This window comes from Crocodylus siamensis, chromosome 15 (assembly GCF_052110815.1).
Source record: "Crocodylus siamensis isolate JL-2025a chromosome 15, ASM5211081v1, whole genome shotgun sequence".
Classification (NCBI taxonomy): Eukaryota; Metazoa; Chordata; order Crocodylia; family Crocodylidae; genus Crocodylus; species Crocodylus siamensis.
Genome location: NC_143409.1, coordinates 4,228,700 through 4,254,298, shown reverse-complemented (window position 1 = coordinate 4,254,298; position 25,599 = coordinate 4,228,700). Strand labels below are relative to the sequence as shown.

Here is a 25,599-nt window from a genome sequence, read left to right as displayed (position 1 = left end):
ATAGGGAAGTTCATGAATCCTTGTACAACTGCTCCTCTGTGCCTTCTGCTGCTCTGAGAGGTACTTTTCAATTCAGAAGGGCAACTTGTTATGCTGAGATCATCTGTGTACTGAGGGTATTTGCATTTCAAGGACAGTCTGGTATATGTGATGGATATATGTATCTATTATGTTACCAGATTTGCCCACTACTTTGGGGTGTGCTCATTTATTAGGGCTAGGGTCTTGGTAATTCTATCAATGCGCTGCTTGTGTTACTTGTGTTTCTGTATGGAGCTGTATCTCACCCTTCTGCAAGCCCTCACCCCCCAATGGAGCTATCTTGCAGGACTCAGTTCAGTGGGGCTGGGTTCCTCCAGTCCCCAAATCAGTCATACACACACACACACACACACACACACACACAGATTAACGTGACATGCCTGACCTGGCCGGGTTGATCATCATGGACAGGCTGACACTCTCATATGCCAAGAATCAGTTCACCAGAGCAACAATAAACTACAGTCAGACACAAGCACACAGTTAAACAGAATACCTCTGAATCTGGCTGGGTGTCCAGATGACACCCTCATGGGCCCGCATTCAGTTCATTAGGGCACGTCTGAGCCAAACTGGGTCAATCAGCCTGTACAAGCTGATCCCCTGATGTGTTTCAAACTCAGCACGTCCCAATCTTTTAGCCTCTTGATGAGCAGACCCCACAGTATTTCTGGGCTGCACAGGGATCTTTAGCTTAGGGAAGAGGGGCGTTGCTACAGAGCAAGTGGGGAAAGAGAAGTAAAGAAGGCAAAATATACCCAGTTACTACCAGTTGGACTATAAAAGTTATTTATTGCTAAGTAGATGAAATATATATTGGCACTAGTAGTGACAGACATGCAAAGGAAAAACAAACACAAACAGTCACAGTATACCCTGGTTTCACTAAGTATTTGGGGAAACTTAGCTCGAGCTTAACTAATACAATTCAAGTTCAGAAATCTATGCTTAGAGGGAGAGAAGAGAAAAGAGGGAGGGAGCTGGGATCTCACCAGTCCCAGGCACTCGGGCTGCAAAGCCGACAGGTCGAAGTTCTCAGCACGATCCTTGAAGGGAGATGATCTTCCTCCTGCCGCCGCTCCAGAAGAAAGCGAGTGGTGTCAGCACACGCACCACTGCTTCTTTTACAGATTTTTATACCCCCAGTTCAGCTTCTTTCAAGCATTCTCAATAGTGTAAATCAAATTGTCTTTTCTATTGACGAGGGGTTATCTGGGTGGAACATCTCAGGAATTTGACTGATACTCAGGAAACATGTACTTGGAGCCAGCTTGACATTACTATGGATAGCAGATATACTTGATGGGATCTCTCCTGGTGTCTTCAGAAACAATAGCTTGCAGCATCAGGGTTTTTGGATTTTTACTTGCTGTGAACAAGCCTCAGCTTAGCATGACTTTTCCAGATCTTATTATAGACTTTTAACAGACTTAAGGCAATTACTGGAGTGTTCATAACCTGTTGTGGAGAGGACTTCCACCAGTCGTCTCGGGAAAAGTATGACAACACTTGTGGACAGGGCTCCCACGGGCTGGACGCTGTGATGAACGCTGTACCATTGTTCAAATGTTGCCCGTACCCCCTCGGACTCGGTCTGTTGCCTCTGCACTCCCTAACCCGGCAACCGAGTTGTAGCCAATTAAGTTTACATCGGCCTCCCCTAGTGGGACCGGGGAATGTACGGCCCGAGATGCCTAGTAAACTTACTTTTGCTGGGGGGGGGGGGGGGGAGGGGGGAGGAAAGTCCTTTGTAAATCCAGATTAGAACTGGTCTGATAAATGCGGAGCTGGGTGTGAGGGTTGACGAGCATTTGGAGCACAGATTCCCATCCCTGCTTTGCTGATCCCAGAATTCACTGCAGTCTCTGCTTCAGGCTTTCTGTTCTCCATCTCTCATGTAAACGAATGGTCATCTGGTCCCATCTTGGATGCAAATGAGACCTAGGGCAGTTGTTGCACTCTTGTCACCCTTATCCGGAGGGTTTTAGGTGCGTCTCTCATGGCATCTTAATCAGTTTCTGTTTACGGGGGGGGGGGGCGAGTCTCTGTGAGTCAGACAGGCTGCGTCCTGTGTCAGGGCTCCCCAAGAACATGGAGCTGACAGGTAACAATTAGATATTCCTAGATTTAGGGCCAAATTCTCCTCCGACATAAAAAGGCATGTCTGCAGTGTGCCTGTCTGCTCCAAAGGCAAATTTAGGTTTCACGCTGGATTTCATTTTTAATTCTCGTTCCTGGACTCTTACATTAGTTCGGCCTGTTGTGTGTCAGTTCCTCCCCCTTGTTATTACATCACTATGCACATGGTTTCTATAGATGCACATAACTAATAATTACCACCTGGAGCAGTGCTTCAGGCTCAGTTGTTTCCATTTATTCCATTTGTCCAACCATAGTTGTTTTCATCCTTCTGCAAGTACGTCGTTAATTATAAAATCATTAAGAAGACTTGAAAGGAATATCTTGTCCACCCCACCAGTCACAACTCTGAGCAGTCAGGCTCCCAATGTCACCAAGGTAAGTCCTGACGAGTCGCGCACTAGGATTTGCCAAAGCAAAAGCAGAAGTGAATTCCCGTGTCAATGGTTGCCTTCCTGCACCGAGCAGTCCCTACCTCCAAATCTGAGGTCTGTTAGCAAGGGCATCACAGGTGATCTAAAACTGGGAAGAGAAAAAGGCACTGTCTTTAAGACAGAAACTCAGCGTGGCTTGAGCCCTGGCTTGTATCGTATTCAGCATCATCCAGAGGGTAGCCAGTGTTGTCTGGACCAGTGCAACGTGCTCTGGACGAGAAGCGCAGCAAGGAAGCAGACAGCTGTGCTTTGTGCTCGCGATGGTTTCCAAGCATTTTGAGGGGGCAAGCAAATGAAGACTGCATTTTTTTAAATACTAATGTGGGCATGACAACAGCTTGGATGTCCCTGAAAAGAGTTTACTACTTTCTAGAGAAACTGAGGTGGGAGGTATACCATTTTGGCTGCTGCCTCAGAGCAGATGATAATCAAGAGGTTGCTAATCTTCCTAGCGAAGAGTGCGGGCCTAACCCCAGCGCTCATCTGTCTTGCTTATGCCGGTCGTGTTGTCTGCCTTCACCAGACACTAGGGCTTTCTAGGCACTGAGGATGGAGTCGGACTGTTTTCTACTGATTTTTTATTCACAATCTTCATTCCTCTTCCAGTGACTGGCTGCTTGCTCTAAGCTGTCCCTTATTAGTCTCTTCGTTTCAGCCAAATTCCTCCCGCCCTCCGTTCTCCAATCGTCTTTTCCTACCCTTTTCTATTACCCTACTTACCTCTCTCCCTTTACCCATTATTTTGTATTAATCCTTTCCTAGCAAAGTGTCAACCCAAGAATGGGAAAACCTTTGAAGCGATCACAATTCACAGGTTACAGCCCCTTGCTTATTTAAGTTCCTCTGGGCAGGGACCACGTGCTATACTTCACCTGGAGGCCATAGCTTGGTCGAAGCCACTGAGCGTGAACATAATATGCACAATAAAAATGAACAAGAGTGAAAACAAATGAGCAAAGTATGAGCCATGAGGTGCCTAAAAGGGAATCCTGCACGTCCTGAATACTGTACTTAGGTGGAGCTAGGAGGACTTGGAGATGGTCTCCTTTTTGGTCATGGAGGAACCATATGGCCACTACTGCCTCTGAGTTTGCTTTGCCCCTTATTTCACTGGCATGATGACTGCAGACCTCCAGAAGCGAAATCCCTGTCCTCCCCTCCACTGAGCCACGGCATCATCCCCTCCCTTTTACAAACACGCACAGCTCCGCCGTGGTCAGAAAGGGGACAGGGACCCTCAGCTCTGGCTCCTGCACCAGTAGCTATGTTGCGCCCTGCGCCTCCCAACATGAAGGAGGAGGAACCCCTCAAGACATGTCATTGCAATTAAGGCTGGGCGTTTGCCATGGAGGCCACAGGAATCATGGGAACAAGGAATCTCGGCGATTCTCGTGATGACATCGCGATTCAGTCGGGTGGGAGGAGTCATTGGGTCATGGATGATGTAGGTCAGACGGGGACGTGGGCCTACAGGAAGAAATGGAGGTATTAACCTGTCAAATGACAACTGCCACGACCCAGTGTTCCCTGGTAAGGAAAGACATTCGGTGACTTGCTGTTAAGTCCCTGTAAGAGAACAGCAAGCAGGCGCCGGGGTTTTTCCATGAACAGGGCTCTTTTTCCTCATCGGTATTTTGCTACAAAGTGCTGTGACAAGCTCTTAGCCTTAACTCTGACTCCCCCATCTTCCGTACCAGGCATTTTTATGGACAGGGAGGAGAAATCCCCAGTCCATGGAATCACAGCCAAGCTGTAATCCACCCCCCCTTATTTCACAGTGATGCACCGATGAGATTGAGCATGAATCCAGATCTTGCTTTGACCCTCTCGGTCCCCTGCAATTATCCTGTTCCTGAGAATCCCAACAACAAAAAAAGAGAGCTTGGCTTTTAGGCTCTCCTGGGGAAGGCTTTCTCAATGCCTGTAATTAGCACAACTGCAAGGCAGGATTTCAACGATTGTTTCCCAAAAGTTGGCTTTGTGTTGTCCGTCCATTTCTTCGCCCAGGAGCAAATTTTCCCCAGCCTCTGCGATGGCTTGGTATTGAGAGCCAGGTTTTCTGGGGCCCTCCCCTGCTTTAGACAGTTTGGGAGTGACCCTCGCTAAAAACAACCTTGGCTTCATTGACCCCTGTATCTATCTGGTCAGCTCTGCGCGGGGGCAGACCAGGAGTTCAGAACTCGCTCTCCACCTTCTCCCTGGCACCCACCAAAGATATTTCACATGGAGCTGGATGACTCAAATATGTTTCCACAAATTATTTTTTTTCAGGCTGCTGCTTAATTTTCTTTGCAGTGTGTGTGTGTGTGTGTGTGTGTGTGTCTGTCTGTCTGTCTGTCTTTTTTACCTGGTGTAGAGACAAAGGAGCTGCAGGCCTGACTAGTTTTATCACTGCTTTGCTTGCAACTTTATCTTGTCTCTAAAAATGCCATTTCAGAGTCCTACAGCCGATCCTCCACCCCATCCAGCAGAAGAATCCTCTCCTGCTTGCTAATGCTTGCCGTCACCCTGGCTATGGCAGGGCCCTGCTACTGTGCTGTATTAACACAGCTTCCCTTGTAGACCTCGGCTCCTGGATACCACCTGGTAGCATGTCCCACCACCCAGAGAGGGCCAACTCTCTCATTTCTTAGACCACTGGGTCCCCTGACCTCCCCTGTCCCCACCTGCAGACCCACAAGCTGATGGATTGCTTTCTGCGGCATCAAGACGAAGGGGCTACAGGGCCATGGACGGGGTCAGCCCTACTCAGAAAAGGGAATTATGTTTGCAGGCAGATCCATAGGATATAATCTGTCTTTTGGGTATAGTTAAAAGTGATAGGGTGGTGGTGAAGTGCAGCCTTCTCTTCCTTAGCTGGGTTGGCTTCACCATTAAAGGATCTCAAAGTACCTTTGTTTCATTGCCTATGGCCATTTTGCATTCTTGCTTTAAACCTTTGGGAAAAAGATGTCTCTATAACAGTCACCTGGATTTGCTAAAATACTTCCAGAATGCAATAAACGCTCACCTTCTTGGTATACCATGGATCTGCAAACGTGAAGGGAAAACACTTTACTGGGCTCAGGGGATTTGTATAGGCGTTTAATACTGTATATGGGGGTTTAGGAATGGCCACATTGGTTTCAATTAGAGTTGACTCAAGGTCTAAAATATCAATGGTTCGCTGTCTTACTCCGACCATTCAAGAAATGCCAGCCATAACTATCACTGACCATCACTTAAAGCAGGTCCAACTGGTGGGCAGTGGTAGGCCATGTACAGCCCGCAAGAGGTTCAGCTGTGGCCCCCAGGCTCGCACCCAGCAGAGCGGGGCTTTGGGTTCCTTCTGGCTTCCCCTTCCCTACCCCAGGGATGGGGCAGCACGACGGTGGGGCAGACACAACCCATCATGTTGGGGGACCCTGCAGCCCCGGGCACCGGAGGGGCACAATGAAGTGGAGGAGCCCATGAGCAGAGAGCCGAGGGCGAGGCGGTTTAACATATAGATTCATCTATTCCCTGGCTCTGAAGTACTGTCTTTGGAATAGGCATTTACATTTTAAGCTGCGCTATCTGGTAGTTTCTTTTAATTACTTCATCTGTATGGAATCAGGTCAGTGCTTTGTGTAGCATTCAGCCTTGCTCTTACTTGATTTACCAACTAGGCGGTAAAGTATCATAAATTAACTTCAGTTTCTTCTACTGAACTCCCTTTTTCCTTGAGTTAAATATAGGAGATACTGTGCCTGGCTATTAAGTGCTTGTGTATTTGTGTTACTGCTGTTTGATATGATATTACTTACGGATGCAGTCTTTCCTGTAGGCATCTGTTTTCAGCATCCCCAGATGATTCTCCATCACAGATGACAAGTTTTGCTATTCTTCATCCTGTTTTTAACAGACTGGCATCTCTTGAGACCATCATTTCTCTAAGTGAAACAAATCAAGCATGTAAATATCAAACCTAGAAAAATCAAGGCAGCCTGGTATCAGAAAATCCTCAGGCATCCTATTTGAAATCACTGGTACATTTTATGCATAGATTTTTGTTAAACAAAGTCTCTTGTAACCTATTTCACTTGTGAACGCACCATCTTCATTCTTTTGTTTCCGTGGCTCTTGCTGCAATTTATCAAAACTAGGATTTATCTGCGTTGTTTTTTGGAGTAACTTCCTACCAGATCTGTCAGCTTGCTAAAGGTAGATTGCTTACTTTGGTGCTCCGCTCTGCATTATACTGGATTGCTATCCCGCATGGCTATACAGTAGAAATCTCTTGCTCATTTCTAATATGCACAAGTAGGTGCGTGATGAACAGGTCCGGGGAGGTGATACGTCCCCTCTATCTGGCACTGGTCAGGCCGCAGCTGGAGTACTACGTCCAGGTTTGGGTGCCACACTTCAGGAAGAATGGAGATAACCTGGAAAGGGTTTAACATCTGGTTAAAGGCCTACAGAAAAAACCCTGCGAGGACTGATTGAGGGACCTGACTGTCTTCAGCCTCCACAAGAGAAGACTGAGAGGTGATTTTGTGGCCGTCTACAAACTCATCAAGAGCAGGAAACAGGGGAGATGACGTTTACCCGCGCACCCATCGCGGTAACTAGAAACAATGGCCACAAACTGAAGGAGAGCAAATTTAGATTGGACATCAGAAAAAAAAATCTTTACAGTGAGTGTTGCCAAAATATAGAATATGCTTCCAAGGGAGGAGGTGCTCTCCTCTGCCTTGGAGGTATTTAAACGGAGATTGGACAAATACCTGGCTGGGGTCATCTGACCCCAGCACTCTTTTTCCTGTCGGACTTGATGATCTAGTAGGTCCCTTCTGACCCTAAAATCTATGAAATATCTGTGTCAGTAATTCCAACTACAAGACCCCATCTATATTTCTCTAAATTGCAAGAAAATTCAATTGGCACCATCAGTCATTACAGAGCGCGGTGTGTGCGCCGATGAGTTTTGCCAAGACCTTCAGGGCATGCGCCTAGGCAGAGTGCTGGAGGAGCGGAGGCTGCTGTAGACCTGCCGTTCCCGCTTTAGACAACTGAGCCAAAATCCAAAGGCCAGATTGAGTCCAAACGTTCAGTGACGCAGAGGTCGTAGCTGCTGCCAGAGAACAACCTGAACAGAGCTGCTAACTGCCTGTCACTTCAGCGTGAGCACCCTTTTTGTTGGGGTGGGGTCCCTTGGCCATTCTTCATCCAAAAAGTGTCCACATGGCAGCAGAGGATGCAGTTTAGTATATCATTAAAATAAAATCTTTGCAAACAAGTCCTGCTAAGTTTTCCACGATCTCTCTAAATTTGGGTACGTTGGATCTTTAGAGAAGCAGCCCTTCCTGTGTGATTATTTTTTTTTTTTGGGGTGGGGGAGAGACAACTTAAAATAGCATCCCTGGACATTGAACTCATTCTGTCTTTACCTGTGCAATTAACAGTAACTTATCACTATAAAACTGAGTCATCCCTGGGACTGTTGCAGTCACTCATCCCCTATAAGGAATATAGCATTTTCCTGGTAGTGTTTCCCTTATGTCAAATGTACTTGTAAATGTACCTTACGTTGCAATAAGTTGCCAGTTATTCTCATAATGCTGCCAGGACAAGTCGAACAGCTTTTGTAATTCCATTGAAAGCGTCTCTGCCAATACAGGCATTTGTCCTTTTTATGTCTAGCCATTTCACCAGCATCCAAGTACCATAGCCACCCTCTCATCCATGAAAATTCAGTACCTCCCTTAGACAAATTGTTACAGATGCTTTTATACTTCAGTGGTCTGTAGGAGGAAATGTCAGACCAGCCCTTGTACTGACATATCATCAGACAGGGACATCTTGCACATATTTACTCTCCTGCCTGTGGGTAGTTTTGGCGAAAGGAAGCTACATTTTCCGGTAATTTTCTGCTCCCTCTAACTCTGCAGTCCTGTTCGTTGCAGCAGCCTGTTTGCACAGCACTCTGGTTGTGAGAGTACATCACACACTCTTACTAACTGTTTTGTACAGATTTAATCTGTTCTTCAGGCTTTAAAATGTTTACGAACAGAACAGACAAGGTTCATTGGATAAATGTGATATCTTTTATTAGACCAACTAAAAATTGTATTTTGCAAACTTTCCAGCACAAACGCCCTTCTGCAGGCGTGGGAGATAATCTGCTGTTGGTTTGGGTGTTCCCCTGGGTAAATTAAAAGCCAATATGCAAAAACATAGGTCTGTGCAAATGCAAATGCCTGGTAGACAATGCGGGGGAGTGGGGTTGAAGGGGATGTTGACCTGGTGAAAGAACGCAGCCAGTGAACTGCAGAGAGATTACCTGGGGTCCTCAGATGGCAGGCAGGTTATAATGTGCCATAAATCCAACATCTATATTTAGTCCAGGATTTTTCATATCCAGTAGATTTATGACATGAAGTTCATAGGTTTGTCTATGGAAGGTGTCTTGTAAGTTTCCTGTGAGGTTTAGAACTGAGAGATGGGAGAGCGCGGTTGTCTGGTGAGAAGTGCGCACCCACGGCTCATTCTGAAAATCTGTCAAAGATAAAAATGCCTGAAGAGGGGTCTTTGTGCCCGAAAGCTTGAAAAGAACAATTTTTCCAACTATTTATTTAGTCTAATAAAAGATATCACACTTACCCAAAGAACCTTGTCTGCCTATGTCCTTAGACTGGTGGCAGTCCTTCAGAGTCGAGGATGATGTTCATCAAGTTTCATGGCTCCTCAGGTGACTGAGGAGCCCAATTCTGGATACACTCCCCCATGCAACGACATGCCTCCGTTGCCAAAGAACATGTGTATCCCAAATCGGGCTCCTCAGTCACCCGAGGACCAACACGGCTACAACCAACAACCTTACAAAGAGAACATGCAGAAAAGCTAGAATCAAGATGAAAACAGGATGCTCTAAAGGATGTTACAGGAGAAACTTGCCCTCCAAGAGGAAAAGGGACTAAATAATGTCTTCCAAATGAGATCTCGGCTCATTGTCAGTCTGAAATTCTAGCGTGCTGATCACTCGGTGGTTGTTTCTAAAGGACGTGATCCTTTGGGCACAGAGGGAGACTATCCCAGTACAGGGGAAAAGGAGCCAAAAAGCGAAACAGGGAAATCCAGGGGACTCTAAGGGCAAAAACGAAGGCATATAGGTGGTGGAAGCAGGAGGAAGCTACCAAAGAGGAGTAGACCTACTTGGCCCGCACTTGCAGGGAGGCAGTTAGAAAAGCCAAAGCAACTACAGAGCTGAGGCTGGCAACACAAATTAAAGACAACAAAAAGTCTTTTTTTTAGGTATGTAAGGAGTAAAAGGAAGGTGCAGGGCAGCATAGGACCCCTACTGAACAAGGAGAAGCAATTGGTGACAGAGAGGGGGGATACGGCTGAGCTATTCGATGAGTTTTTTGCCTCGGTGTTCCTGACCAGGGCTCAAGATAAGTCTCCAAATGGGTTCTTAGACAGGCATCAGGGGGACACCAACGCTCGATGCTGCCTTGGTGCAGGGTCACTTGGATGGACCGGAGGTGTTCAAGTCGGCAGGCCCAGGCGAGCTGCATCCGACGGTACTGAAGGAACTGGCCGGTGTCACAGCAGAACCACTGGCACGGCTGTGAGCACTCGTGGCTCTCGGGTCAGGTCCCGGAGGACTGGAAAAGGGCCAGCGTGGTCCCTATTTTCAAGAAGGGGAGGAAGACGGATCCAAGTAATTATAGGCCAGCCAATCGTGCCTCCATCCTTGGAAAGGTCTTTGAAAAGATTATGAAGGATTTCGTATTTGTGGGAGTCCGGCAGGAAAAATCATGCAGCAGGGAAACCAGCATGGATTCGTAGCAGGTAGATCATGCCTGACCAATCTGGTTTTGTTTTATGACAGGATCACAAGCTGCTTAGATGCAGGAGTAGAGGTGGATGCTATTTTCTTGGATTTTAGCCAGGCCTTCCATACAGTATCTCATCCCATTCTCATAAATAAATTAAGAGGCTGTGACATAGATGGTTACACGGTCCGGTGGGTGGCAAATTGCTTAGCGGTCGCACCCAGAGAGTGGTAGTAGACGGGTTGGTATCGACCTGGAGGGATGTGGGTAGTGGGGTCCCACAGGGCTCGGTCCTTGGACCTGTGCTCTTCAATATCTTCATCAGTGACTTGGATGTGGGTGTGAGGTGTACTCTGTCCACATTTGTGGACGATACTAAATTGTGGGGTGAAGTGCACACACCGGAGGGTAGGGAACGATTGCAGGCAGACCTGGATGGGTTAGAAAAGTGGGCAGTACACAGTAGGATGCAGCACAACAAGGACAAGTGCAGAGTGCTGCACCTAGGGAGCAAAAATATCCAGCACATCTACTGGCTGGGAAGTGACCCTCTCAGCAGCACAGAAGTGGACAGGGACCTCGGAGTCGTCGTGGACTCCAAGACGAGCACAAGTTGTCAGTGTGACAAAATCATCAGCAAAGCTAACCGCACTTTATCACGCATCAGGAGATGCATGATGAACAGGTCCAAGGAGGTGATACTTCCTCTCTATGCAGCATTGCTCAGACCGCAGTTGGAGTACTGTGTCTGGTTTTGGGCGCCACGCTTCAGGAAGGATGTTGATAGACTCGAGAGGGTCCAGAGGAGGCCACTGGTATGGTCAGGGGCTTACAGGACAGGCCCTTGCGGAGAGACTGAGGGACCTGGACCTCTTCATGCTCTGCAAGAGGAGGCTGAGAGGTGATCTTGTGCCCGCCTACAAATTCATTAGGGGGACGCAGCAGGGGATCGGAGATGCTGTGTTCGCCAGGGCGCCTCTTGGGGTAACAAGGAACAATGGTCACAAGCTGACAGAGAGCAGATTTAGGCTGGATATCAGGAAACACTTCTTCACGGTACGGGTGGCCAGAATTTGGACTGGGCTCCCGAGGGAGGTGGTGCTCTCCCCTACCCTGGGGGTCTTCAAGAGGAGGCTGGCTGGGCATCTGGGTGGGGTCATCTCACCCCAGCCCTCTTTCCTGCCTAGGCAGGGGGTCGGACTCGATGATCTGTTGAGGTCCCTTCCAACCCTAACATCTTTGAATTCCCAACTGGCCTGTGAATACAGACCATTTAACCTAAAAATCATACTTTTTTTTTCTTTCTGTGCCATTCAGGTCCTTATATTACTGCACATCACTGCTGGATCTGACAGCCTATTTAAACGCACTGAACCAAGTTAGGCTTCCTGTTTTTCTGGTACAGAACCATAGTAACTCTTTTGATGCTGGTGCAACCACGTCAGCCTACCTGAGAATTAAGTGTCCACTGTGTTTTAAACGGCAACCTAAGGTGCCTCTGGTATTCTAGTATAAGTGTATGATCCTGAGATGTGCTGAACGCCCTTCGCAACTCAGTGGTGTCTAAGTCATGGGTAATGGGGTAAGACTTGACCCATACCAAGGTGTAAGCTTGATGGAACACGTTTATAGCTGTTCCCTTGATAGTAAAACAGACACAAAGCACATATGCATCAATAAACGCAACAGTACTTGAAATTAGTGATCAGTTCATAATGAATGCAGTCATTTTCTAAGTATTTAGGGACTGTAAACCTAATTCCCATATAAATAAAATATTCATGGCCTTCACTAGAAGTTACACGCACACAAACTCCAATCTCTTCCAGGTTTCTTTCCAGGACTGAGTGTGTGTCAATTAGACCTTAACTGGACAGGATATTTTCACAAGGATCAAATGAAAATGAAAACATATTTATCTAGTCACTGGATGCATTAGACAAACTAATGGCAAGGCAGAGTGCATTTATTTTATAAAAAGCTGGGGAGCATACATTTCCTCAAAGTATTTGTAGTTCTGCCCTGCTTTGATCACAATAAAAATGCCTTGCAAATGTCTGTAAACAGCTCTCAAAATGTCACTTCTGTGCCATCACATGGCTCTCATAACACTAACAAATAATTTTAATAGAGTTCGTATTTATTTACTCTTTACCTTTCCAAATCCTGTTCCAGGACTCTTTGCTTGAATCAGATGTGTTTCAGATGGATGCTTTGTGTGTCGAACTGTAACCTTTCATGGTCCACAGCACCCTTTTTGATGAAGGGGAGCTTCCCAAGTTATCACATCAATACTCCTGAAACGTAGGGGCCATCTATCTAGAAAGTGGTGAAAGTGGTTTAGCCTCCCATGACTCGGTCAGTCCTTGCCCTTCTGCTCATGCCGCTGACCGGATTTGCGTGAGACTTGAATGTCTGTCTGCCGAACGCCAGGAAATCTTCTCACATAGGCCTTGCAATCGGGGCTCATCTGCATTAGACTGCAACAAGCAAGTGGGAGGAGGAAGACTTGAGCCCACGTGGCTGATCTCCACAGTCGCCCCATGCTGCACGCAAGAGAGAAATGAGCAGCGCTTTCTTTTTTATTCGAACGCAGACCTCTTTAATCTGCTTGCAAGGCCACGTTCCACACAGCTGACATCCAAGCATGTTGAATTTATTCTCATTTAAGGAAATGCTTCCTCAAGTGGGCTTCAAATGTGCACCTGCAATTCTGACTTGCCGCCGTGCCCTGTGCTGTCGTCCCCGCGGGCACTTTGATTTGCACGAGGTTAGCCGTGGAGCCCCTTGGTACTGGGCTGGCTGGGGGTGCCCATGCAAGTACATCCCGCCGCCTTCAGAATGACAGACTTGTTTAAAGTTTTCCATGTGCGCACATACAGAAAGGAACTGGGACAGCCTGTGAAAAATACTTTATTTATTCTCTCCTTTAAAGTCTTTCCAGGCAGACTTTAGTTTGGACTGTTCTCCTGCTCTTTTTTTTTCTTTATTGCAATTAATGCCATAAACATTTCTCATTGAACATTAATATGTTGTTGGCAGGAAGGTTATTAAAAAAAAAAAAAAATCCCCCCCAAAACATCCTAACCTAAAACATATTCGATGCAAGCAATTTCCTAACCCTGAGGAGGGTCTGGGCTGATGATCCGGTCCTCCATGCTGCCATTAAATAGCATTTAGCACAAGTGAATCCTTAGCTGTACAGCCAGCTTGTGATTATTAAGATCTAAACAATCCAAAACGACATTTTGTTCGTTTTCAAAGCTCGTAGGTAGTCTTCACTCAACTAGGCCAAGTTGCTCTTATTCTCAAGAGTGATCACAAATGATTAGGGTGACTGGACAATGTGTTCCCTTTAAGGGCCATGGGGTCTAAAGCCCCCATTTAAAAGCAGGTCATTTGGAAGGGGTCAAGTAAAAAAAGCTAGAAAAAGCGTCCAAAATGCTTGTGTCAAATGAGTGTTATGAAGGCCTGTTCTTGCATCAGGAGACCAGGACTGGGGCCATGGGTTGGGGAGAGGACCTGGACCAGAAGGGAAGTTTGTAGGGAGTTCTCTACCCCGAGGCCCACAATCCAGGGTGAGACCCACCGGGCTCTGTGCAAGTTAAGGGGAGCCAAGAGAGAGCCGGAGGATAAATAAAGACTGGAAGGTCAAAAGGAGCCAGGTTCACTTTGTGAAGCCATACTGGATCAGGCCCCGAGAGGCAAACTCTTGCTGGTGCGATTCTTGTTCTTTGGCTACCGTAAACCAGCATTAGCTAAAGCCGTTGTTACAAACTCCTTCCCAAAAGTCAGATTCCTGATCCAATAACTTGGAATTGAAGCTTTGCCCATAATGCATCGCAGCTTATTTCCATACACAGCAGATGCGTCTTCAGGTCAGCATGTATTTGCAGCAGGAGGGATCCATAGGTCCTTCTACAGCACATGACATTTTTGCTGTGCAAGCAGTAGGTCTGGGTGATGGGTTGTGAATTTGCTGGGCTACCAGCCCCAGGCTCCAAGAGCACAGGAGAATTGTTGGAAGGGCAAAAGGAGATTTTGCGCTTGGGCGTATTTCGATTTAAAGCCGTTTCATCTGCACCTGCATAAGGCACTTAGTCATTTCCCATCATCTTTACTGGGTTTTTGAGGAAAGAGCCAATGAATGCTTCACCCTTTGGCCTGTAGATGTGTGATAGTGCAAACGGTGGTGTGCAACTCTGAGCAAATGAGGTATTTGTAAAACAGCGGCTCTGGGAAACTCTAAAAAGCTCCCAGCCAGCAAGAAGAAACACCTCTCTGATTTGCGTGCCCCTCACAAGCCATTGCAAACAGCAGATGGCATGTGGGTATCTTGCAGCAGGGCATACTGTGCTGGACTCACGGGGCCAGTCTGAGGTCACTTCAAGCACACCAGGTGAGCGTCTCGACTCTGCATTTAACCAGACTTACCCAATTCTGCATGGGATCACCAGGATTATTTCCAAAAAAAGTGAAGGGCGTCATGTGACTAGCCTCCTCTGAACTGCCCAGCACTTCAGTCCAAGTCACAGCTGATAATACACAGACACCCCTCTGTGAGCCTCTTGAACACCCACAGACTCGAGAGAAGAGATGGTTGTGGGTGGAATTCAGTGGATCCAGGTGGCCCGAGCCGTTGCAAATGCTTTAACCCATGTTGGCACAGCTGCACGGGTCGCATCCATACCAGCGTTCCCCCAGGTGCCGCTCGGAGACAGCAAAAGTACTGCCAAGAACGTCAGAGGGCTCTCGTAGCTACCCTCCAGCAAAGGAAAGAGGTGCGTGAGATGGAAAGGACATGGGGCCTTGCAGCAACGGTTCCACCTGTGACAGAAGTGCCAGGAACAGCTGTGCACATCTGTCTAGGACAGAGGAAAAGTTGTGAATGGGGGCTTGTCACTGGAGGGGAAGCACTAGGGAGCCCCACGTTTGGTTCAAGTACCAAGCCTGTAATTCTGCTGGCCTGGACACGGCCCACGCATTGCTCGCAAAATATCTTTGGGCGATTCCCTCAACAGTCCCAGCTGGGAAGGCAAACCCAGCCCTTGAGTTAGCTGCCCTGGCACGGGTCTGTGCATGCTGCTAAGCCCTGCCCAGTTCCAGGACAGACCAGACAGGCTACACTGGGAGGGATGGGACATGCTGGTGCAACTCCAGATGCAGACAAAATCCCACTTCTGCACAGCGGGCTCCGATCTTGTGGGTCCTTATCGAGGTGAGTAGCTTTCTGTCCCAATGACCTCTCCCAGCGGGCTTGTGTGGTCGCTCGTGAAGGTTGGCAGTGTGCACGGTGGGGCGTAGTTACTGGTCTTTGCTGTGTGCAGAGGGTTTCTGAGTCCCGAAGCGGGGTGTCGGATTGAAACGTTTCCCAAAGCTTTCAGCGAGGGTTGGGACTCAGGCTTTGGTTGTGGCCCGGCTGTCACAAACGACGACTGCATAAAAAGCAGCGCTATCACACAGGCCCACCGCCATCGGGAGCCCACGGTTCCCAAAGGCAAAGTAGCTGCTTCGAAGCCTTGCGCATTTCTTTTCTCATCTGACAGTAACTCGCTGCTCGTTTCCCAGTCTCCGCACTTATGGGAAGTTGTGTGTTTTTTTTATGAGCTACAGATTCAGCTCACCAGACCTATTCCCGGTTGCAATCCTCCTTTCCCGTTTGTCAGGCGCAGCGCAGTAACCACAAGCACATTTTCAGGACCCTGACCAGAGAAACTGCTTTTTCCATTACAACTTTTACCAGGGTTGGACTTGTTGCACTGACGATGGTCAGACCTGTCACGTGCAACAGCTCAAGACTTGCTTCATTTTACTAATCATTGCGATCTCCCTTGTGTCCGTTTTTCTCGTGCACACTTCGGTGAGAGCTTTGCTGCCAGCTCGGGTGTGTGCATAATCAACCCGTACGTGCTCCTCCTCTTTCCTTCTGAAAGCCAAGCAGATGATTGATTTGACCTGATTCATGTAATGTCTTTTTTTGAGATCGTGGCTATCTCATGAGCATTTCTGCAAATGTAGTCAGCATCCATAATGGTTTGGCTGATTGTAGTCTGCATTTTTTAAAATTCTCCGCACTGACCGAGAGCAATTCTCTTTATCGGTGTCTGGTTAGCTGAGATCGGCCAGATAAGCCGTGTGGAACTGCTCCTACTTTCTGGTTGATCTGATCCCTCGCAGCCTTGCAAATGCACAGGCATGCACTTTTTAAATGAGCTTTCCGTGAGTACTTGTGTCTTTGAAATGCACTCTCCACAAATAATAATGCAGGTAAAACTCAATCACAAGAGCATCTATGGAACAAGTGTACACAAGTGGCTAGCAGCTAGAGGGGATTCACCCTAAAGTCCAGGTCTATATCCATGGACGTGCTTTGCATTTTTTCACCTGCAGTATTTTTATGTAAGTGTTTGTCACCTGGATTTTGAGTCCCTGTTACCTATCAGACCGTCTATATCTAAGCTGTTTCTGTTCAGCTTTCGCCCATGGTGAATAGCCCTGATAAGCAGGCGTTCAAGTACTGTGTGAAGCAGCTAATATAGGGGCAGCAGAGGGGCTGAAATTAAACTATGCGCAGATGTAGAAGGCAGAGTATCAAAAAAGGGGAAAACCATTCGGCCGGCAATTCCATTTTTCACTTTGGAAAAGTCACGCTTCACTTTTATCGGTATTTTAGGAGAGGGCAGTTGCAATCTAGTCTGGTCCCATTACAGACATGCTGCAGGTACAAGACAGTCATTTGAAAACGGGTCTTTGAAAACTCCTGGCGCTCTGGTGTAGTGCCTGAAGACTGGAAGAAGGCCAATGTGGTGCCGATCTTCAAGAAAGGGAGGAGAGTGGATCCGGCTAACTACAGGCCCATCAGCCTGACTTCTATCCCGGGGAAGATCTTAGAAAAGTTTATTAAGGAGGCCATCCTCGATGGACTGGCCCAGGCTAACATCCTAAGGGATAGCCAGCACGGGTTTGTTGCGGGTAGGTCTTGTTTGACCAATCTCATTTCCTTCTATGACCAGGTGACCTATCACCTGGACAAGGGAGAAGAGGTTGATGTCATATATCTTGACTTCAAAAAAGCTTTTGATCTGGTATCCCATGATCACCTCTTGGCCAAACTGCCCAGTTGTGGCCTTGGCTCCACCATGATCCGCTGGCTGGGAAATTGGCTCCGTGGTCAGACCCAGAGGGTTGTGATTGATGACAGTCACTCATCGTGGTGCCCTGAGACCAGTGGGGTCCCTCAAGGCTCTGTCCTGGGACCCATCCTGTTCAACATCTTCATTAACGATGTGGACATTGGAGTCAGGAGTGGACTGGCCAAGTTCGCCGATGACACCAAACTTTGGGGCAAAGCATCCACGCCAGAAGATAGGTGGGTGATCCAGGCTGACCTGGACAGGCTCAGCAAATGGGCGGACGAGAACCTCATGGTGTTTAACACCGAAAAATGCCAGGTTCTCCACCTTGGGAGGAAAAACCTGCAGCACCCTTATAGGCTCGGCAGTGCTACGTTGGTTAGCACTACAGAAGAAAGAGACTTGGGGGTCATCATTGACCACAAGATGAACATGAGCCTGCAATGCGATGCTGCGGCTAGTAAAGTGACCAAAACGCTGGCGTGCATCCATAGATGCTTCTCGAGCAAATCCCGGGACGTCATTCTCCCCTTGTACTCGGCCTTGGTGAGGCCGCAGCTGGAGTACTGCGTCCAGTTTTGGGCTCCACAATTCAAAAAGGATGTGGAGAAGCTTGAGAGAGTCCAGAGGAGAGCCACGCGCATGATCAGGGGTCAGGAAAACAGATCTTACGATGACAGGCTGAGAGCCATGGGACTCTTTAGCCTGGAAAAGCGCAGGCTCAGGGGTGATCTGATGGCCACCTATAAGTTTATCAGGGGTGACCACCAGGATCTGGGGGAACGTCTGTTCACCAGAGCGCCCCAAGGGATGACGAGGTCGAACGGTCAGAAACTCCTGCAAGACCGTTTCAGGCTGGACATAAGGAAGAATTTCTTTACTGTCCGAGCCCCCAAGGTCTGGAACAGTCTGCCAGCGGAGGTGGTTCAAGCACCTACGTTGAACACCTTCAAGAGTAAATTGGATGCTTATCTCGCTGGGATCCTATGACCCCAGCTGACTCCTGCCCTTTGGGCAGGGGGCTGGACTCGATGATCTCCCGAGGTCCCTTCCAGCCCTGATGTCTATGAAATCTATGAAATTTAATTCCACTTGGGGAATGTCGAATGTCTGCATGTAACGTGCTACCTAGGAAGGGGAGGAGGTGTCAAATCAAAGTACAGAAACGCAAATGGCATTCAGACATCTCCGGCTGATTCAGCTCTAACCTGAGCTGGATCGATGCTTTCTTTACTGAAGACCTCAGACTGTTGCGTGTGTTCACCGACAACTGGTTAACAAAGATGCTCTGAAGCAAGATGTTGGTGTGCACAGCTAAAGCTGGGTCTCTGCAGAGTGAGATTGAATATAAATAAAAGAGAAGATTTCTCAATGACCCCTGCCACCTAGTGGTAAAACCAAGCTGGAGCCAGAAGAGCAATGGCTTTTCGGGAGTCTGTTTTATCATTTGTTTTTTGGATCGGTTTGCATATGACAGCTTCACGAATTATCTCCTCGCAATCACGTTGGCTGCACAAAGGCACAGGCCCTCTGTTTGGGGGAGTTAAATATAACAACGCTGCCACTAGCGTTTCTCCCAAGAAACGCTCATTCTGTGTGTGTTTTTTGGGCACCGTGGCGAGCCGTTTAAGATTGACAGTCAGTTGGTGGATGCACGTATATGTACCCTGCAAACTTCTTATTTAGGCAGCTATGTCTGCTTAGTTTAAATATTGTATAAAGTGGATGCACTTAGATGCATGTTGTAAGTACAGGATAGGAAAATAGACCGGGAGTCTGGGAGCAAAGTAGAGGTCTCCGGTACCTCTCCCTCTTTCCTGATAGGCACCAGCTCCTTATTTAGGGAGAGAACACAATGTGTATCGCATGCCGTACTTTAAACAACAATAAACAGTCCTGGAATATCCCTAACCGCACATTCGTCCCCAAAATACCTTCCTGCTCATGGGATACACCGTGTTTTTCCATCGTTCTTCCTGGAAAGGCGCCAGCCCCAGCAGCTGGTACGACAAGGGCCGATGCCAGCAAGTCTGTCTGAGGGAGTTCATGACCGCATGGGAGGTCCCGGCTGGGGGCAGGCAGAGCCCGGCATGCCTCCCTCCCCCGCGTGCTGGCCCAGCCGCTCCGCCCGCGTGCTCAGGCTGCCCTTGGTCCGAACAGGCTCCAGCACTGCCTCTTTCCTCGGCCCCGCTGGCGGGCTTCCTTAGACACGGGACCACGCTGCCCAGCTGTCCTCGGCCTCCGAGGCCAATGGTGGCACCAGCAAGCGCCAAAACGGCCTAACTACTCCCCTTCCCAGAGCTCCAGCTTGGGGGTGGTCCGAGCAGCGCTTTCCTTGGCAGGGGTGCGTGTTTTTCTGCTTTCATTGTCGCATCGCAGGCTCCAAACACCAACACCGCTTTACCTGAACTAGCATAAGAAACCTACAGCTCGAAACTAAACCCTCCGACTCCCCGACGGGTTTCTCTGCCACTCGGAAATGTCCAGAGTCCTCCAAGAAACCTCCTGTGACTTAGTCTGCCTGTGCTGCTCTTAGTCCTCTGCTTCCTTGGCTGGGTCGCAGCTAAAAAGGACGCTTCTGGGATGAAAGCCTGCCCAAGTTTCCTGAGTCTTTCCGAGTTCCCCTTTCGCAGGTTACCTCTGATCAGCTTCCCCAGGTAACTCGAGCGCCACCACCCCCTTTTCGATCTCTCCTTTAGCTACCTCCCTCCTGGAGCTCAGACTTGAGAAAGTGGGTGTCCTGTGAGGCAGCCATCTATGTCTTGGTCCAAAGTGCCTCCGATCGGACAGGTGACTACCAAAGCCCGCTGGTTCTCCATTGTTATCCTTAAACGAGGTCCGGCTGGCTCTGGAGGGGAAAGACGTCGAGCATGCCAACACAGCCCCTCTTCAGAGTGGAGTTTGCAGTCCGACGCCGGTGCACTATTAAGATGCTTTTCCTACGTCGTCTCTGGGAGCAAGACCACACGCCACGACATCAGCATCACGGGCGATGCCTAGACTTCAGCTATTATTGCAGGAGGAGCCAAGAGCTCGAACCCAGACCCCTTAGTCTAAAAGTGTCACACAATTGCACTCATCCTGTGACTGATTTGAGCTATCTTATGCCTGCTTGCCACAAACACTTCTTTGTCCAGTAGCTTGAATTATGCTGGACAGCCTGCTCTGCACGTCCCGGCTGCTTGGCAAGAGCAGAGCTTGCAATAGCAGACCCTGCCTCTCATTTCATTCCTCCCAGGATCCCTCCCCAAAAGCAGTTTTGCCAGGCAGCCCCGCCACTTGCTACTAACCGCTTAGGAGAGGACCCTGAAACAGGCTGGTGCTCTTGTGACTTTTTATCTCGTGTGGAGAGATGCTCTGCCACTTGGACCTGGAAGTTCGGCTTTGAAACGCTTCTCTGCTTTGGGGTTTAATTATTATTATGCTTTTCCCCTTAAAGTCAGCTGCTCTTGCAGCACGACGGCCGCTGCTACTGCCACCGCCCTCTCCTCCTCCTCTTTCTCAAGAGCAATCCTGAACGCAGCCCGCCTGAGACGGCTCCAGAAAGCCTCGTAGCTCAGTTCTTCCCATCCTGCGGGGCAAGGCCGGCGGTAGGGGCCAGGCTGCACGCCGATCAGGGAAGAGCAGCTTCTCCGTGTTCTTGTGTCTGCTGTTGATTTACGGAAATGAGCCTCTCCCCTTTTAAATTACAACATGGAGCATGGCATGATTTCACCTGCTTCTGCTGTCTTGGGAGTTTATCTGCTATCCTCCCCATTAAAACGTACCCGTGGAGGGCCTTGTCCCAGTCGAGTGGGAACTTGAGGACACTTCCAGTGCTGATGCTGAATGCAAACTATTGCAGCTCGGTTGTTTCGGTCACTTTGCTTCTGCAGACCCACATTAAACCAAGACCTCCAAATCAGTATTTTTCTGCTCCTGGCTCATTGCCTCAGTCATCTGGGAGGTCTGTTTTCTCTGGCTCCCCATGTCCCCTCGCGCAGTCCGCGAGAGGACCAGTTTCGTTACGTGGCATGCCCGCACTTTTTTTCACGGCACGGACGCCCTAGTGAGCACGCACAGCTCTAGGCTGACCTTAATCTTGACTGTTCAGCTGCACATGAACTAAAGCAAGTAGGCAAGGCTGGGACCCAAAAAAAGATCCTGAAGCCAGCTAACCCATTAAAAGCTGCATATTTACCTTTCTGTTTCTACACTCCCACTCTGTGCTATTTACCAAGCTAAGCCACAGTATTTTACCAAGCCCGCTAGAATCCAAGCTGCATTTTTGCAACTCCAAGTCAATGGAAACTTTAGAAGTTTATTTTCCTTCTGGAAAATAACCGGTTCCTATTTTTATCCTGATTTAAACTCGAGAGAGAGTCACACATCTGCCTTCTCCAAGCCAAGTCCTCTCCAAGCCTTTTGTACCCACCGGGCCCAGCTGTCCAAAAATCAAGCCGAGGCAATTGTTACTTTATGACCCTGTATCGTTGCTCCTAAATAGAAATGGTAAGTGCTGTGCCTATAGAAGGTAACCCCGAGTACAGAAAAGTGAGCACGTGATTCAGGGTCGTTAGACCTTGGACTTTAAGCCACTTGCTGTCAGAGACCAGGGACGTGTGAAGACTGCAGGGTTCTTGCATTAGCTTCTCTTTCTGGTGTGAAGCATCAGCTCTGGTGGAGCTAATTACCATCCCTGGGCTGCTGTTAATGGGAATGCCCTGAACAAAGTCGTTCCAGGTATCGTATGATGGAACTGAACTCCCCAGGCAGGTCCAGCAACCTTTTCTCCCCCTGTAGAGCCGTCCAAAATATGATCTCCTGCCCCGACATTTAAGCTGGTGCTTAAAACCAGGGATTCTCCCAACTTGCTGCTTGTGCTTTTTGACCAAGAGACCCACGTCTGACTCAGTGGCTTGTGGAGAACGGTGAGAAAGGGCCAGTGCCCTTCCTGGAGAGGGTGAGGAGAAAATAGATGCTAAATTCCTGCTCCTTGGTACTTAGCTCGGGTATTTAAAGGGGAATGGGAAACTCGAGGAAGGGGAATGGGAAACATGGAATGAGGCAGAACCCCCGATGACACTGTTTTTTTCCTTTCCTTTTTGTGTTTAGTTACCTCTTTCATTTATAGAAAGGACAGGCTTAATGAAAAGACCCAGCTAAACAAAGTTACCTTTTTTCTCCTGAATTATTCTACCAGAAAATCCCCATACAATGGCCTGTGGCACCCTTCAGATACGTGGCACTGGGGAGGTGCAGGACAGCGGTATCTGGCATATCCGGTTGTCAGGGCTGCATGGCATTGCTTCCTTTTTTCCAGGAAATGTGGTCGATTCGCTAGCGTATTTCTTTGCTTACTCTGCCCGGTAAAATGGCACGTCTTACCATATTGACACTAGGGCTGTGTAGTGTGAGGGCACAATACTGAAAGGGCTTCTGAAAACATAAGAGTCATCTCTGTGGGCAGGCATATTCCCAGGAGAGGGAAAAAAAATCCCCAGTTAGTACAGTGTACATGCAACCCGACTGTTTGCACTCGCACGTTGCAGGGTTTCATGCACGCAAATTCTTTGGAAATGGGCATGAAATCCTGAGCAAAACCCCAGAAGCTGACCCTCCAGTAAGGTGCAGACAGTGGCTGGTATTTTTCTGCCTGGGGTTGTTTTTTACGGAGAGCCGCGTGCTGTCTCCTGGCTCCAGCAGCCTGCTCGTCCTTAAAGTCAAGGGCATGCAGTCTAGGTAGAAAACGGAGATTTTATATATTGTCTTGGTCTAGGGTGTCATGGCAGCCTGGGGTGCCTTGAGATCCTTTCAGGGGTACCACAAAATACCGTGCAACATTAGTACCGCTAGGGTCTGGGACAGACATTGCATAAACCGGTTTAATGCAAATCAGTTAAGTCTGGTACTACATTCAACCAGTTATTATCTTAAACCAGTTTCAGACACTTTGAAACTGGTTTATATGCAGTGAACTTCTGTTCTGTTACAGGTTTAAACCAGTTTCTGATCCCTTAAACCAGCTTATGTGTAATGTCTGTCCCTAGCCTTGGTGTGCAAACACGATTCACAAGGTAAACCCAGATTTCAAATAGGTATCCGTAGTGTTAAAGTATTTAGTAGGTCTAATAAAGGATATCACATTTACCCAAAGAACCTTGTCTGTCCATAGTGTTAAAAGCATCCTGAGCTGCTGTGGTCCTTGTGAAGTCTTTGTCACAAAAGAATTGCCCTATATTTTTGTCGTCAAAAATTGGTAAAAACTAAGCGCCAGCATGTTCCAAAGGGTTTCATGACCTAGCCAGGGTGCCTTGATTTTATCAAGGGGTGCCTTGAGTCCTGAAAGATTGAGAACCAGTGGTCTAGGTTGTCTGCAATGAGCAACCTTGGCTGTTTGTTCCCATTCTCTTGGAGAGCGATATCTTGGCTTGGCAAACTCTGCCACTGACTGCTGCAAAGCAATGGATCCAGACCTGGACCTTATGACACTGAAAAAAATATTACTTTTAAGGGGTCCTTCTGTCACTCACCTGAGTCTTTATATCTCATGACATGTTCTGGAGGCGCTCCCCCAGCTTCCTATGGGGGTCCCAAGCCAGAGCATCATTCAACATAAATTACTTATAAGAGAGAGCGGATGACGGGGTAGAAAGCACCCTGTTCAAGTTTGCTGATGACACTAAGATGTGGGGGGATGTGGGTGCACTAGAAGGGTGCAATAGGCTACAAGCTGACCTTGACAGGTTGCAACGGTGGGCGGATGAGAATAGGATGGGGTTTAACACTGATAAGTGCAAGGTGTTGCACATGGGGAGGAAGAACCGGCACCACACTTACAGGTTGGGGAACTCCCCTCTTGCCAGCACGGAGACGGAAAAGGATCTTGGAGTCGTCATTGACTCCACGATGAACATGGGCCGGCAGTGTGGGGAGGCAGTCAAGAAGGCCAACCGTACCCTGTCCTGCATCCACAGATGCATCTCGAGCAGGTCCAGGGAGGTGATCCTCCCCCTCTATGCGGCACTGGTCAGGCCGCAGCTGGAGTACTGCGTCCAGTTCTGGGCGCCACACTTCAAGAGGGACGTGGACGATATGGAAAGAGTTCAGAGGAGGGCCACTCGTATGATCAGGGGGCAGCAAGGCAGGCCCTACGAGGAGAGGCTGCGGGACCTGAACCTGTTCGGCCTCCACAAGAGAAGGTTAAGGGGGGACCTTGTGGCCTGCTACAAACTGGTCAGGGGGGATCAGCAGGTATTGGGGGAGTCCCTGTTCCCCCGTGCGCTGCCAGGAGTGACCAGGAATAACGGTCACAAGCTGGCGGAGGGTAGGTTTAGATTAGATATTAGGAGGCGCTACTTCACAGTCAGGGTGGCTAGGGCCTGGAACCGGCTTCCAGGGGAAGTGGTGCAGGCTCCTAGCCTGGGGATTTTTAAAAGGAAGTTAGATGAGCACCTTGCCGGGGTCATCTGACCCCGGTGCTCTTTCCTGCTAAGGCAGGGGGTCGGACTAGATGATCTACCTAGGTCCCTTCCGACTCTAGCTACTATGAAACTATGAAACTATGAAGAGCGCTTTTCTTACAGGTTTGTATTCATTATATTTTTTAATCATCTTTCAGAACTCGATCACAGGGGCATCATTCTGCATCACAAATCTTTCCTTATTTTCAAAAAAAAAATCCTGTGACCAGTCTTTCACTTGGTATAATTTTTTGTTAGATTCTATAAGACTTTTCCATAAGGCTTTGATGGCAGGGAATTGGCCAACATCGTAATAACTAATTTCAAGCTGCATACTAAAGTCCTTCTTGTGCTTTCAGGTTTAAGGCTCAGCATATCATTCAGGGACTTTTCCAGGGCTTATCTGGCTTACTTACATAAACCGAGTTCACCGAGGCCGCAGTTCTGGTGCCCAGAGGGAGCTGTCAGGCATTTTCAGTCCCAAGAATTCCCTCTTTTGCTACCATGAAAATTTTGGGCAAAATGCCGGAAGTTTTTGCACCCAAGCAGAACTGGCAACCCCCCAATGTTTTCCTGGTTTCAAGCCCACTTAAATAGTAGTTTAACATAAAAA

The 25,599-nt window shown here is 48.3% G+C and overlaps 1 long non-coding RNA gene across 2 annotated transcripts; it reads right to left on the bottom strand.

Annotated features, from left to right (window-relative positions):
- Positions 1-814: 814 nt before the first annotated feature.
- On the bottom strand, positions 815-20,181 carry LOC149852026 (uncharacterized). 2 transcript variants are annotated; one of them, XR_016439348.1, is made up of 3 exons: positions 19,479-20,181; positions 6,401-6,526; positions 815-2,703 (listed from the first exon to the last, which is right to left on the bottom strand). It is a non-coding gene; the product is annotated as an uncharacterized LOC149852026 (long non-coding RNA). The 2 variants fall into 2 exon arrangements; XR_016439347.1 differs by lacking the exon at positions 815-2,703 and adding an exon at positions 3,946-4,082.
- Positions 20,182-25,599: the final 5,418 nt, after the last annotated feature.